The 16,683-nt window shown below is 43.6% G+C and overlaps 1 protein-coding gene and 1 long non-coding RNA gene across 4 annotated transcripts in view; one reads left to right on the forward strand and one right to left on the reverse strand.

Moving 5' to 3' along the window:
* Positions 1-16,683, reverse strand: part of Ralgapa2 (Ral GTPase activating protein catalytic subunit alpha 2) — a 282,313-nt gene that overhangs the window by 52,097 nt on the left and 213,533 nt on the right.
* LOC108350486 (uncharacterized) lies at positions 7-4,644 on the forward strand. The gene is made up of 3 exons (XR_015684654.1): positions 7-303; positions 2,690-2,797; positions 4,477-4,644. It is a non-coding gene; the product is annotated as an uncharacterized LOC108350486 (long non-coding RNA).

Genomic DNA, 16,683 nt, shown 5'->3' on the forward strand with positions numbered 1-16,683 from the left:
ACAGCAGTAAACTGAACTGCATTGCTTCTGTGAATATCCTTTGGATTGGGTCATTACTTAAAATCAGTTTTCTCTTACTTTTTTCTAGGCAGTTCTCCCATTTCTACTCCTGTCTACCTTTTTATCTGAATATTTCTTGCTCAGTCATTCCTGAGCCTATCCCAGGACCAAGTGAGAGATACCAACAACAGAACCCTCATTCACTTTCTGCACACTAGGCTGTTGGGGTTTCCATGAGTCTCTTACTGAGGTTCTGAATTTCATCACCTCATAAACAGAATCATTACAAACCACTGACCCAAGGTAAGATGTGCCTGAAAGACCATGGTAGTCTTTTCTGTCATGAGATCTGCACTTTATCTCACGGTAAACGTCTTGTAAAAGTCATTGAACAGAAAGATGAATTACCAATTTTTCATTTCCTTTTTTAGAACAGGAAATGTGAAGTTGGTGGCCTTTTCTACTATGGCAGAGGGCTGACTTCATTTACTCATCTAACAAGCATTTCCTGAACAAATATTTATCCTGTGGCAGGTGCTGAGGCTGCATCCAGGGTTGGGGCTCTCCTGGAAGACACAAGCATTATCTGTATCCTGAGCTGCCCTTGCTTTACCAATTTGCTAAATATTTTCACTATTATCTTTGTAGATATCAGTCAAAGAAACAGTCAGATAAGAATCTCTTTCTTCATACTGTGGGGACAATACAGGTAGAAAGAATAAGTGAATTCTACAGTAAATTAGATGGTGACAAGGGCTCACGTAGTAAAGAGCACACAGGAAGGCCACAGGTGGCACTAAAGATGTGTATACATGCACAGATGTGTGTAGGTGTGAGCACGGTTTATGTGGGAAGGGGGGGGGGGAGCTCAGAGTGGCGGGGAACGACACCTGGGGAAAAGCTGTCTAGGCAGAGGGCAGAGGACAGGCTTCCCTGAAAGGCTCTGGCCTTAATCTTGGCAGTATGAACAGGGTAGTGTCTACTGATGTGTCCAGTCTGCTGTGCTGAGGAGGCCAGAGGAAGCAGGAAATGAAGTGAGGTGGCTCTGGTGAGCTGATCCTAAGATCAGCTAAATTGCTATTACACTATAAGGGAAGGACATTTTAACTTCTTGAGAGGAAGACAAAACATGGGAGAATACAGCCTTTGGCATGGGAATTAACTTGTGTTTTCACAAAGCTCTAATCTCTGCAGCATCTCAAACAACAAGGAAACAAACCACGAATAGAATATTGTAGGCTGGTTCTAAATCACACACACACACACACACACACACACACACACACATACCATATACACCACACACATACACGCACACACACACATACCATACCACATACACCACATACACACACACACACACGTACACACACCACATACACCACACACACACACACACACACACACACACACACCACATACACTACATACACACACACCACATACACCACATACACACACACCATACCACACACACACATACACCCCCCCCCACACACACCACATACCCCCCACACACACACCATACCACACAACACACACGTACACACACACGGAACTTGCACATTAAGGAGGATAGAAACCTCTAGCCAAATGTTCCGAGGGACGTTTACAGAACAGACGGGAAGAATGAACACTGAACATGCGCTGTTGGAGTTTATGGCTAAGACTCCAATATTTCCCAGCCCATGTATGTCTCTTTACAAAGTTTTGTTTTTTACCATCAACAAACAAATAAACAGAGTCAAAGTCAGTCAAGCCTAGAGGGTCTTCCTGATTCACAGAACTATTAAACAAAAGTTTTTAAAAATAACATGTCTATTTAAGTCCATTGCATTAAGATACTATTTATATCTTAGTAAAAGCGGGACAATTTTATGCTATAAAATACTTTAAGTTCTTTACTCTTTATCAAATCCTTTCAAAAATCCATATTATTGAGCATACTTCATAATATGGATCCAGACTTCTGAGGCAGTCAGTGGGCCCAAGGCGGTACCCGGTGCCCTTGCTTAGATGAGTCGAGGACTGACGGTCTAGTTTCCATTCCTTCCTCTGAACAGAAACAAGAGGTGCAACTTTAAGTTCTCCCAATGCAAGCTCACCCAAATTCCTCCAGGCTAGATGCACTTAAATAAGCAATTATGATTCGTGTCTGAATATACTTTTGGAAAACAAACTCAACAAAACTTTGTGAACTGGCTAGCCTACTGAGACTTGTAAAACAAACAGATAAGGATACTAAGAGAGGCGCTTAGGCAGAAGTCATTCTTCCCTAGTGATGCTCCCTCCATCCCTCACTCTGGTCTGTAGTTTGTATTTGAAATACCCAGAATAACCACTGTATGATGACTAAGGCCTTTCATACATCCCAGAATAAGCCCTAGTGATGAAGAAGGCCTCACAAGAGCAAGGCTGCTCATCTCCTCAACCTCCAGTAATGCCAGGGCCACAGACATGTGCTGGAGGAGAAAGACAGAAGCAAACTTCCAAAGCTCCCACGGCATGCATGGCAGGGCTTGGGAATGAAGGTGTTCTGGAAGCCGGAAGGGCACAACTTTTGATCACAGAGAATGAGCAGGGAGCCAGATGTCCCCTGCCACCCAGCACGTATTCGATGCTCACTTGTTCACTCCCTTACCTCTTTATATGGTGTGCGCACTTTATCAAGCCTTTTCCTTCCCTCTAGGGTGGGGACAGAGTCACAAATGATGACAGGGAGGTTTGCCCTCTGCAGCTGATGGACTCATGGGAGAAAGACACAACAATGAAATGGCAAGAACTAAGAAAAAATGAGGTATCACTGCTCAAGGAATAGAGCTTAGTATTTAGGACATTTTCTAACAGTCTATGTTTTTAAAGAGAGACTGAGGAAATGGAGGGAGCTATGAAGATGCTAGAAGGAGGGATGGGGCAGACAGAGTTCTAGGCACAGAGTGTAGTTCTCGAGGTTGCCATATTTGGGGACCATTAGAAATATTCTGGATTTTTCTGTAGTATGGAGGGTTTTGAGCTACCTGTTTTGATTTCTGCGTGAAGGAAAAGTTCCTGCTTTCTGGAAAGATCTGCAAGGATAACCGGGAGAAGTAGTGAAGCTTGGAGGAGGCTGTGTACCAGTCTAGCATGTGACAAGACTGGGGTGGGACTATGTGGTACAAGTGGGAGAGGTTGCATTTCAGTTAGAGTTTAAGGATAAGCTTTTTGCATATACTTCATTTCATAATAGTTAGCAATAATCTCTCTGAGGGATTATTTTCTTCACTTTACAAATAAGGAAACAGGTAGAGTTAGAATATTTGTTGAAAACCAAAGAACTAGCTACCAGTCTAAAACTGAAACTCAACTTCTGTCTGAGGCCTGCTCTTATACATGTATGCCTAAAAAATGATCCTATAACAAAGACACTTTGAAATGTGTCTAGCATTTGTAGGACGACGACTGCTATGGAGGAAAGGCAGTACACCCTGTGTTCTTTCTTCTTAAGACTTGTCACTGAGAATAAGCACTTCACCATAGGAGGAGTGGGGGTAGAGCTCAGTGGTCAGAGTGAGTATAGACAGCGTGCATGTAGTACGTGGGTTTTATCCCCAGTAGTGCAAAAATAACCCCCAAACCTGCCTAAGTAAATGGATCCAGTTCTATGGCATTAGTGTAAGACACTGCAGAACATGAGAGGTAAACACAGGCTTTACATTCTTTCCTGTTTGTTTTCAAATAAATAAAAATGTACTATTCTAGTGTGCTATCGTAGGTGACAATCTACGTAAACTACCTGTGGGGTCAGCTCTCTGCCTCTCTCTCTCTCTCTCTCTCTCTCTCTCTCTCTCTCTCTCACACACACACACACACACACACACACATACACACACACACACACATACACACACACACACACACACACACACCACTTAGGATTGCTCTGGATCTCTAAGGCCTAGATGACCTTGTTTGATCTTTCTGACCCAAGAAGTGACCAGAGGGCATATGATTTCAGAGAGGAATGGCTAAGTGTACAAAACTCGACTCCAAGGTACTTCAGTGAAATCCTAAGGGCTGACAATCCACAGCAAAGTGGGCAGCAGGAAATGCTCCCCTCATCCAAACTCAAGCACAAACAATGTCTCTGACAAGAGTCTAGTGCACCACTCGGGACTAATCTCTTCTAATCCGAGAATTTAACGTCTCTCTTGATACACCTGTCTTTTTAATGTATGTAGAAGTCACCATATATGTTTATCTTGTTGGGCATAAATTCTATTTTCAAAATTAACAAACATACAATAGTTGAAATCTCTAAATATGTAAAAGATTTTATAAACATGCTGCTTAAATTTCAAACGAACTCTACTTTTCCTCTGATATCCATAGTAAGCTCAGTTTCTTGAGCTGAAAAAATTTATTTTTCCTGACTTCAATTCATTTAATTTTAAATGTGTTAAAGAAAAAAACCCACATATCCTATTTATTTTCTCACAGGCAAGCTGAATACCCAGCAAGAGAATATAATGTGATGACAGTTTCCATCTTCTTTGGGGAGAGAGTTATGAGTCTTGGGTGTGAAAGGCCCAGCACAATGGAGACTGGTGGCAGCCCCCCCATCGGCTCACCGCCTTCTTTAAAGTCCACAGAGGATGGCAGTTTGGATGGAAACCCCAAAATCTATTCTGTCCATCTGTTTTATTATTCTTAGAACAACTGTCAAAAGTTGCCCAGGGATCAAGTTGCAAACGTACTAATTTGCCTTTGAAAAGTGGGCCCTGGGGGAATTCTGGAACTCTGCTTATAAATGCAGAATCCCCTCAGCCAGCCAGCCTGCCCTACCCTTTGTGGAGGTATGAGACTTTGCACTTCCAGGCATACATCTGCCTCAAGGCTGGGATGCCCTGATAGACTTGCATCCCACTTCATAGGCAAATGAAGGGGAGCCACAGGGACTTGGCATCTTAAGGGCTGGCTTGTTCCCTGACAAGCAGACTGAGTGCTTTAGGAGGCAGCCCCTTCATTGATCATGGGTGGATGAAAGACCAAAGCTTTGTACTGGAGGGTTAAAGGCGTGAACGTGCAAAGGGATACCCGTTCTGTACTCTTTTATATCCCTGGGCCAAACAGGAGATAGGAGCCTGAAATAAAACACTGAAGAAATAAGCTGAAGATAAAAAACTATAAGCCACTGAACGTGGTGCCATTTGTGTTTGTGGCTATGCTGAAACAATAACAACAACAACAGAAAGTCTGGACAGACAGACTGTCAGACGTGGTCTTGTCAGGAATTACAAGCCATACCTAGAGAGCGGTCATGCTAAAATACTGGGGCATTTAGGCAACATGCTACTCGGCCCACAAGTAAAGCCTGTTCCTTAAGCTGGCTGTGCTCAGGCCGTGTGCACACACTGCATCTGGATGGAAGTGCACGTGGGCTCACCGGATATAGTAAGATGAGGGGCAAGGGCCAGCACTGATGGGGGTCACTCCTAGTGACCAGCCTTCTCCACTAGGTCCCAGTGGCAAAAAGCTTTCAATGCATAGGACCACAGAACCATACCTGCAAAACAAGATGGTTTAGGGTTCTGAGTTTCTCAGTTCTAGAGAAAACTGAAAAAGAGGTCCCGTCAGGGCTCCCATGATGGCATTTGGCTTGTACTCACTCAGATTACCAAAAAAGTATGCGGCTTTGATTAAAAAGTTCCTCGAGCATGTTGCAAATGACTGCGGCAGGAAACCTGCTGGGAGCCCACTGCAGACGCACAGAAGGGATCACCAGTTGGACCTGCTGCTTTGTCCTCCTTCTTATTATAATAAGGCATGTATTATCCTTTTTTAGAGATTTGAATAACAGAAAGTCTCACTTTCAAAATAGTGCTTATGATCCCAGAGTCGACGATGTTTTCTGTTGGTGCGGTCTCTTCAAAATGGGATGGATAATTAGTAAACTGAAATTTGATTAATGTTGGATTAAGAGGTTCGGATGCTTTCCTGCAATGTGTTATTTCAGTCTGTGGTCACTGGAAGAGACTATCTTTAGGAAACCTGTTCCCTCTGTTTTCCAGAACGAAAAGATGAGCTTCAAACCTCGTCTTTTAAATAAAGAGAATTCAGTCTGAACAAGTCAGATCTTTTTCTCTCTCCTTTCCCCCTCTATTTTTAAAAATTGTCTGTCACTCTGAAGTTGGAGACCATGAATTAATCAAGAACAAAATAAAACAGAAATACAAGTCTTCCTCAAAATCGCTCAGGGTGAGTCCTTCCTGGTTATAGTGGGCAACTAGGCATAGACAGGTTTTGACAGCCTCTGCTCTCGTAGGCTCCAGCACGGGCTTTTGGGAAAGTAAAGAACTCTGGAAACAAAAGGTCTGCCTGGCCTGGTATAGATTCCAGTCATTGAAGTAACCGTTTAAATAAATAATATTCCAGGAAAAACTTATAGTATTTTGTGCTTTCAAATATCAGGGTGGAGTTACCTCTTGTAGGTTTCCTGCAGTTACCTGAGCCAGATGATGACCATTTTCATGATCAGTGGCCAGGTTCTTTTTTCCTGTGTTAAAATTCACGTTGTTCCCCTATTGCTGAAGAGAGTGGAAGAATTAGAAATGATGGCTCCCTTTGAAGCTATGTCATTCCACGTAACTGTAAATGCTAAGACACTGTCATTTACGGAATGACCTTTTGGTCTTTGAATATTTAGACATCAATAAATGCCAAATGCCCAGATATGCTCACAGCACTATGAGGAAGGTAAGCAGGGTCAGCTAACACCCTCTCGCATGCCTTTGGCATGACAACCATTTTCACTTTTCTAACAGCTTTCTAATAGCAAAATGTATTTAGGAACAACAGTGGAATTTGTGTCATCATGACCAAATGATTACGGTGCAAACCCGAGATTCTTCTGGGGCCCAGCAGGTTTCTGGTCCCTATGGAAACGAAACCTCATACATTGTCCTCCACTCAGCTGGAGGACAAGGCCGGGAGGCTTTTGTGCTCAGTGAGATTTCTTCCACAACCTTCCCGCAACAGACCCCAGCGCTTCCTCCCAACGCCTTTCTAATTGAGATGCAAATGCATCTCCCTGGCTGATTACACTTCCCTTAAAGCAACTGACGAAGGCAGCTGTAACTGGAGTTTGCAGACGGTCCAACAAGTGATTTCAGCTGTCAGTATTTGCATGCTTGGCCTAGACCAGGCCACTGCCTACTGGTCTCAGAACTTCCTTTGCGCATCGGAGGGGTTTTTATTTATGTGCGTAAAATTTACACACATTACTAGTTAAAAAAAATAACCACCCCTGCCCCAGCAACCTACTTATAGGGCCTTGGATCTGAAATAACAAAAAACTCAGGGCTTTCTGGCCATTTCCCTCTCAGCCTTCACTGGGGCTGTCTGTCACTCCTTCCTGAAGGTCTAAGCTGTGGTGGCCACAGTAGGGGGTCTCCATGTAAGTTTTCAGACCTTAACCGTCTTTGAGCTCATTTTTCCTCCCTAAATACTCATGTTTCTTTGAAAACTGATTGCTGAATAGTCTTTATGTTGCTTTCACATCGCTCGAGTCTATTAATTTCAAAATACAAAGCCCTTCAATAACTTTTAGGGAGATATCTATACTCTATCAATCCCTCATGTACGAGGACTGAACCTAGGACTTTACATGCTAAGGAAGTGCTCTACCACTGTGCAGGCTTATCTTTTGTCAACTTGACAAAAGCTAGAATTATCTGAAGGGAGGGACTCTTAATAGAGGAGTTGCCTCCATAAGATTCAGCGGTAAGGCATTCTCTTAGTGATTGATGGGGAAGGCCCGGCCCATTGTGGGTGGTTCCATTCTTGGGCTGGTGGTTCTGGGTTTTGTAGGAAAGGAGGCTGAGCAAGTCATTAGGACCAAGCCAGTAAGCAGCATCCCTCAATGGCCTCTGCATCAGCTCCTGCCTCCAGGTTCCTGCCATTTGAGTTTCTGTCCTGACTTCCTTCCACGATGAACAGTGATATGGAAGTGTGAGCCAAATAAACTCCTTTCTCCCCAACTTACTTTTGGGCAGTGGTGTTTCATCGCAGCAATAAACCCTAAATCTCCAGCTACAAAATTGTTTTGGACACAATAAAAGGAAACATTAACATAACCATCCAATAAAAGAAAATTTCATATAATACCTAGTTTTCCAAGAATTTTTTCCAGCTTTTCAAAAGGCCCTTTATGCTGTTTTTAAGACGTGCTTCTGAAGTCAGCTCTTCCTACCAGGCACCAGGTATCGCAGGTGCTTTGAGTGTTTAGCACAGAGCTGAACTGTGTGTCTTCAAAATGGAAAACCAGGGCTTACAAGGTACAGCATATGCAGATGACAACACAGGCTGTACATGGACCTACTTTTCATTGGAGACAACGAATGCTCCCAACTCTGGGAAAAAAAATGCAGTGTTATAAAGTATTTGTTTTATCTTTTGATACTGTTTCCCACAATAAGTTTACCAAATGAATGTCTTTTTTTTTTCTTTTTCTTCTTCTTTTTTCTTTTTTTCCGGACCTGGGGACCGAACCCAGGGTCTTGCGCTTGCTAGGCACAAGAGCTCTATCACTGAGCTAAATCCCCAACTCCCAAATGAATGTCTTATTTCTTGTCGCTGCCCTGCCCCCAGCCCCACCACCTTTACACACATACACATAATGTACCAGGAGGTAACAAGGAGAGTGACAATAAGAAAAAGAAAACAAGGCCCACTCTGGGAACTTCACGGTACAGCTCTGAGCTGCATGCTTAATGCAGAGGTGGACTGATCTGGACTCGTAAGTCAAGGGAGCAAAAGACTGTGTGGGTCAGACAGTGAGGAGGATGAGAATCTATACCACAGGAGAGACCCACGAGTAGCATGTGGGGCGAGGTGCAGCAAACTGACCCTGAGGTCAGCATAGTGGGAAGCAACACCCCCGCCCATGACAGCTTGCAGTGTGACAGGGTGATCCAGTTGAGACAGTGGCCAAGTTAGTGCCCGGCTCCTGTGCATATTTCCCCGGGCACAGCATTAGCTTGGTTTCTTACACACTATTCATTAGAATGCTTAGTGTTCTTGAGATTGGGTCTTTTTAACTGTCACTGCACACCAAAAATAGCAAAATGGTTACTGTGTCTTCACAAAAATATCCCCTGCAACTAGGCGCTCCCTATAGGCTTCGGGGCAGCTTTGATCTTAGGGAGCAGAATGGTATGGCAGGGTTTCTATACAAGGGTGAGGAGACACCTCCTACCCTTTACTTTAGTATTTTCTAGGTAAAAGGTCAACACTCCTGGCATGTAACCTCCAGCTGGGATCTTTGAATCTGCACACCTGAGCTTAGAACCCCTTATTTATGGGAATCAGACTGGTGGCACCACTTCCTGGACTTCCATCCACACAAGGTCCTGCTTTATTTACTGTTGGGACCCGAACTCATGGGGAGGAACCATGATGGTGGTGCTGGCACTGGGTCTCATGAGGTGGGGACTATGGTGGCTATAAGGATAGGTACCCTGTGAAGAGATCTAATAGGCTCAGATATTCTTATTCTTTAGAAGAAAGTGGTTTTTCTAATCTACATTTTGGGAGGATGAGGGGATGGTTCAGCAGTAAGAGTGCTTATTGCACATCCACGAGGAGCAGAGTTCATGCCTTAGCACTTGATATGAGCCAGGTATCCCACAAATGCCTAGAACCCTAGCTCTGAGGGATCCAATGTCCTCTTTTAGCCTCTAAGAAAACAGTTGCTCACACATATGCATATATACTCACATAGACACATGCATACACACATAAATTAATATTTAACTGGAAAGAAGCCTCAATGGTTAAAAGTACACACTGCTTTTACAGAGGGCCTAGGTTTGGTTCCCAGTACTAACAGGGGAACTTACTACAGTTGTAACTCCATGCCTTCTGACTTCTGCAGGCTCCTGGTATACATGCATGCATATAGGCAAATCCTCCCCACCCCCAAAACAGTGGTTCTCAATGTTCCTAATGCTGAGACCATTTTAATACAATTTCTCATGTTTTGGTGACATTTTTTGTTGCTGCTTCATAATTGTAATTTTGCTACTGTTATGAATCAAGATGAAAATATCTATGCTTTCCAATGGTCTTAGGTGGCCCCTGTGAAAGGGTTGTTCCATTCTCTAAAGGGGTCATGGCCACAGGTTGACAACCACTGACATAAAATATTCCCTTTTAAAAAGAGATCTACATTTTAAAAAATGCAGTCTCCCTGTTTTTCACTGTGCTAACAATCTCCAGTGTTTTGGTAACACAGGGAGGCCAAGTGCAGTTCAAACAAAGCCCATCTGTAGGCTGGATTCAGTGTGCAGGCAGCTGGTTTGCCAGTTCTGGGCTCTGATTGTTTGCCTGACACTGAGCTAGAGCTGCTCTGTGGCTGCCTCTCCCCACTGGTCTCCGATCTCGGCCCATTTACAACCTCCCAGGTCCTAGAGGTGATGCCTTCTTGGTTTTAACAGCTTCCAGATAGCTGAGGCTGCATAATGACCACACTTTATCCAGATCTGCTCTGAGATGAGAGGCCCTTCTTCCAGTGTGGCCCCCAGAGCAGCACACTACCTTTTGGATAGGAACACTTGAGGCTGCAGGAGCAGACAGTACCCTAATGCTTGTGCGTGGATCTTGTGCTTTTCTGCACCATGTCCTAGAAGTGTTACATGTGACATTCTCATCTCTCATCTCAACTCTGTGGTCACTCCACATCTCCAGTGCTGTTCAGGATGGCTCCTATCAACTCACAGCACCCAGTCCTGCCCCGACACAGCTGGTTACCCAGGCCACTCCTTTCTGGTCTCACTGTCTGGGCCCAAGGGATCATCTGCTGAGACAGCCCTGGTTTCTGACCTTGCCTGGGATTACTTTACCCATTTGAGGATGATAGTTGTAGAACTCGGCTAAGTCATTAATACAATAGTTACGTGGAAGATGAGTAGGAAGATGTACAGACAGTGTACATCTGTACGTAGCGCAGTGTAGCTTCAGGACTGAAGCGCTGCAGTTCTGGCCACAGGGAAGCCATCCGTCGCTCAGGGTCCCAGAGCTCTCGCTCATATCTTCCAGGTGATCAAGATATTTTGTCAAAGTTAAGATTTGTATTTGTAAGCTTCTAGGCTCTGAAGAAAATGTGTTTGTGACACCCTTACTCTTTGAGAACATGTTCCTTTCTGAAGTTTCAGGGTCCTTTTTTAATGATTTAGCTTTACAAGGGATCCAAGCAAAATTTCAAAATGCAGCCTTTAATCCTATTTGTAAATAAGGGAATCTTTTTCTTGTTTACAGTTTTCAGTTTACCTTTTATTCGGCATGATTACTCGTGTGTGTGTGTGTGTGTGTGTGTGTGTGTGTGTGTGCACGCTCACGTGAGCACAAGCGCCTGTACACAGAAGCGTCTCTTACAGCTCTGAGCTCTGATGCATATCTGCTCTGTGTAAGGGCGGAAATGGGTGGCTCTGAATAGGGACTTTACTTGCAGGGGCCAATCTCCATTCTTTTTATTGTACTCTCTGTGCCATGACAGCTCCAGAAGCTGGGGACTCTGGGGACATTATTATGAGTGCTGATCTTTAAAGCACTTGGAGCACTTCCTTTAATCTTTTTTTTTTTCCATCTTTATTAAATTGGGTATTTCTTATTTACAACTTCCTTTAATCTTAATGTACAGATTTTAAACACAAATTTATCATAAACCAACTGCCTGGGCAACTACCACGGTTGCTTTTTCATGCCTGCCTCTTTTCCTAACTTAAAATTTATAATGTAAAGATCTCATTATTAGGAATCATTATTAGGAATCTTTCACCCCTGGGAAAATGTAGAACTTGGCCTCTCAAGTTTTTGCACCGTGCTTCCCACGTGTCTAGAGTACAGTTCTATTTCTAATTTTCTCCCATCCACATACAAACTCTAGCACAAACCCACTATTCTCTGCAACACTCAGAGTCACAACAAGTTCTTTCAAGTTGTGAAGACGTGAAGCATAGGTGCTGCATTTTGTGTTTTGCTTCTTGTTTCCTGAGCGATGAGACTGGCTGCCAGGCAAGACCTCGGTACATATTTGTTGAATGGTAGAGCGCTTCAGTCAATTCTGCGCAGTAGAGACAGCCAGTGCATGGTGTTGTGGTAGACTGTTAAGGCCCCCATCCCTCCAGTGTCACCCATGCCTTCCAGCTGCAGCCTTTGCCTGCCATTCAGTCTGTTTAAATTTAGTTCCCTCCCATTAATTTCCCATCCATAAGTATGCAATCCCACCCCAAAGTGTCTTCCTTCTTTTTGGAAACTACCTACTATGTTTTGGGTTTTCCCTTTTTGGTAACTCAGTTTTCAGTCCTCTTACACCCAATTTTCTCCCATCTATATACAAACTCCAGTACAAACTCACCATGATCAGCAAAGACCTGAGACTACTGGCCCCAGTGATGGATGAAGTCAACTACTAGTATATGACTTGCTCAGCCAGTTCGCTGAAAGAAACGCTTCCTCTCTCCCCTCTGGCTTCCCTTTTCTTATGTCTCTATGGCTACAAAACCTATTCCTTCCTGTTCCACAGAACGCTATCTATGGTTATGCACTGAATCAGCCCAATGCCTACAGAGGTTCAGACCTGTTCCCTTGCCACTGCTACAGAGCAGGCCCTGTTCTCTCCCAGACAGAACTCCTTCCAGGGCTCTGCGCAGGCTCTCACTGCCTGTCCTCGCTGTGTGCCTGTTCCCGTATGTGCATATCCTGCACTCTGCCATACGGAAGCATCTGTTATTCTCATATGGAATGGGCTTTCATAGCCTGGTCCATGAGCAAACAGTGTCCTCTCTCCCTTGGAATATCTTATTCATATTTATATTCCTAGTGGTTAGGATGGTGCCTGGCACATGGCAGGAAAGCTGCAAATGCTGACACGTGCATAATTGGTTGTGCATGGTGAAATAAAACACATGGTATGGTTTGATTTCCTTTCTACAGCATGGGGAGATGGGCAGAAGAAATCAAAGGTCTGTCCAGGAAGAAGAGCTCAGGATCCCAGTGGAGAAGAAAGAGCTTGAGCTGTTAGTACTTTAAAGAGAAGGGTCATTTTTGAAGCTGTGTAAATTAGGAGCAGAATCTAGCAATGCTATTAAACTCACATATCTGAGAGAGAAGCTCTAGTATTACCATATGGTCATGTACCTGTTAGCTTACAATGAGAGCTAATTTCACTTGTGACAGAACAAGGCATAAAACTTTTTCTTAGGCACACAGGATCTCTCCTTCAAACACAGATAGTTCCAGAGAGGAGATGGCAAGTGAATCTGAGACTATTGTTCTATTGAAGTGGACATTTATTCTAGAAAGCCACCATCTGCTTGATTTGGGGTGAACTCCTCCTAATGGGCACATTGCATATGGCAAGGGAACCTTTTCCCTGAAACAAGTTATCTGAGGAGGAGAATGAAAGCCCTTGGCTCAAATGGTTGTAGAAACTTCTATCAGCAGACCACAGTTTCAGTTTGGAATGTTTAGTTGGCTTGGGAACTGTAAACATAACATGTGGCCCGCTTCCCACTTACTGTGCTCTAGGCATAGAACAGTCCCTGCTTGCCCGTGAGCGATGGAGGAGGCAGATGGTAGGTGTGTTGGCTCTCACTATTCAGCAGTGCAGTGGCCACGGGACGAAGGCACGCTTGACAGATTTGATTCAGCCCACTGTGGAGGTTACAGGAAGGCCCACAAGGCACAAAAGGGCTGGGCTGAACCGTTAGAGGGTGCTTTCCGTACAGGGTACTACTGTGGTCACATTATTATTTTTTTTAAATTATGGGAGACAATGATATTTTTCAGTCTTCTATGTGCCTCTGCCACACAGTTCCAACTTTGATCAGTAGCCAAGAGAACTGTACACAAGAACTCCTTTGATACTGACCCGAAGCTAGATTTACTGCTAAACAAAACAAAACAAAACAAAAAGCCCCCGAAGACAAATTGTTCGGGCAGTACTTCCAATCCTCAGTTAATCAGAAGTGCATTAAAAAAATTACAGAGTCAGACTGATGCTTAACCATTCACATTTTTACCTTTAGTTAAAATTTACATGAAATTGGATTCCAATCAAGTTTTTCTATGGAATTAAAATACCAATCCGCTGGGGAGAGAATAGAGAGGCAGAAGTAACTAAATGAGTTCACTGGCTCTCTGCTTTGGGTATCATCAGGCTCAACATGCGCCAGCATTTAGTCACTACACAAATAAGCGAGTCCCCCCATGTAAAGGGTTTACAAAGGTCTGAACAGCATGACTGCTGTTCATAGAATGGCCTAGAAAGTGTATGACATTGATATGAACTGAGTAGCTTGTCAATGTTCTAGTTCACACTTTTAATCTAAATATTAGAAGCAAAACAAAGTCACAGGGAGGTTATATAAAAAGGCCTGGCTGACAAGGAAAATTTTTGTTATTGTTCAGCTAGGTTCAAGGGAGCAGGTAGCAGAAACTCTTCCTGTGAAATTTAGTCTTGAAGTTTTCTCTAGGGCAGCACACACAGGCTGCCCCCTTCCTAACAAGTCTGGGTTCATACCAATACAGCTTTGCCAAGGGGTACACTGCCAGGCTTTAGGGGAAAAACCCAAAAAACCAAAAACATCTATCAATGCCTGACATTTGGAGGCAAAGTTCCTCAACATGTCTGGGGATTTCAGGATGGGTTACAGGCAAGGCTTCAGGGCCACATGGTCAGAACAGCTGGCCTGTTTCCTCGGGGACTGCAAACTGCCACAGCAGGAAAGGGATTACGGTGCAACCCAGGTTTCTCTTCCTACCACTTATTCCTTGTCCGACAACAAAGTAACAACAGAGAGGACTGCTAAAACACACATACAGGAAGAGCAAGACATATACAGATGAAATGTTTCTGTGCAGTTTTTTACTAAGAATGAAACATATGTGCACACATGAGCTACGGTATATGAAGGGCAAAAGTCTATTGATTCCAGATGATGAGTTGAAAGCTAATAGATTTGCTATCAAATTAGTATTACATAATTTAGAGTGTTGATAATCACTGCAGACAATTTAGAACTGAACACTCCTTACCGTGAGTGATGGTGAGCACAAATGGAAGAACACTTTAAACTGGAGGGCGGCAGGAAAATGGAGAGTGCGCACGCTTCAGGACCTCTCCAGGAACTTCCTCCTCTCTTAAAAGGAGCAACACGTGCTCATTCCCACTGCTCAGATTAAAGCCCTGGCACTTCTTATCCAATGCACCGCTGTCTCTTCAGCCCTCAGGGGTCTGCACAGGCTTGTAGGATGTGGTGGCCGCTACACTCCCTGCCTATCCACTGTCTGTAGGGCAGCCCTGGCTGCATCCTCTAGCGTGTTGTTCTAAGATGAGAACCTGAGAAGCCTCTTTTGGGGATCACCTAGAATGCCATTCTCACCACAGCTGACTTTTGGGTTCATCACAGGCACCCTGATGGACCTTAACATGTATAAAATGAACATAAAATACAATGTGCACCTCCCCAAAGCGCCTGATCTTGGGAATCCATGTTCCTAAAGACAGTTTCCTTCTAATTCTCCAGTCTCCACCCAAACATGTTCTCCTAGGAGAGGGCCCCTCTTATCCTGACTCTTGTTCACCCTAACTCTCAGTTTCCCTTGTTCACTGAAGAGAAGGGAACCAGTTAGCCCGTGCACTCCTTAGGTATTATCTCTGAACGTGTGAACAAGGACTGGGCTCCTGGATCCCTAATGTGCTCTGGGAGCCCCAGCTTCAACACTGGACTTGGCAGACGGTGCATAGGGAATGTTTGTTGGGTAAATGAATAAATGCAATTAGTACTCATAATTAGGGCTGGTTAGAGTATTTAGTGTTTTTCAAAATTCAAATATCAGACTTATGTCAATGAAGCAGCAAATTCCCAGACATCAGCTATGACACCGAAGTTCACGGGTTCCCCAAAGTGCACTGTGGACGTCAATGTTCTAGTGAACATTAAGGGAGCTGTAAACAGTAAGGCTATTAATAGCTGGCACAGGCACATGTATACAGTTGAAAAGCTCAGTGAAGACCTTTAAAGTACAAAAATCGCCCCATTCTCCCTCCCATTTCTTCATTCTTATTAGAGTCCTTATTTCTCACCAGAATATTAGCAGTTCTCCAGATAGAAATCGTCTAAATGAGCATGAGGAGTTTCTCATAAGTTTTTCTATCTGGATTAAAAAACTGACGGGGCTGGAGAGATGGCTCAGGGGTTAAGAGCATTGACTGCTCTTCCAGAGGTCCTGAGTTCAATTCCCAGCAACCACATGGTGGCTCACAACCATCTATAAAGGGCTCCTGTATTTATATAAATAAAAAAATATATTAAAAAACTGAGCATATATCTGATTTACTATTTTAGATTATTTATTTGATTAACACAAATAAATTAAAGAAAATATAAAAAATATTTAAAGCTTGATAATGATCAATATGACCGGCTTGGTTATTTATTGTTTTTTCTCCTTTTTATACTAAGTTGTCCTCTAAGATGTCAAATTGTCCATTTTAAGAGCTATTTTAGGTTGTGGCACCTCCAATCCTGATGTGATTTCCTTGAGACTTTAAAGGAGATTCTGATCATTATCTTTTCAACTTTTAAAAACACTCTTTTTTTGTGAATCGGACTGCTCCAACGGTACCTCTCGTTAGTGCTCAGA

The sequence above is a fragment of the Rattus norvegicus genome, chromosome 3 (genome assembly GCF_021556685.1).
Source record: "Rattus norvegicus strain SHRSP/BbbUtx chromosome 3, alternate assembly SHRSP_T2T, whole genome shotgun sequence".
NCBI classification, from domain to species: Eukaryota; Metazoa; Chordata; class Mammalia; order Rodentia; family Muridae; genus Rattus; species Rattus norvegicus.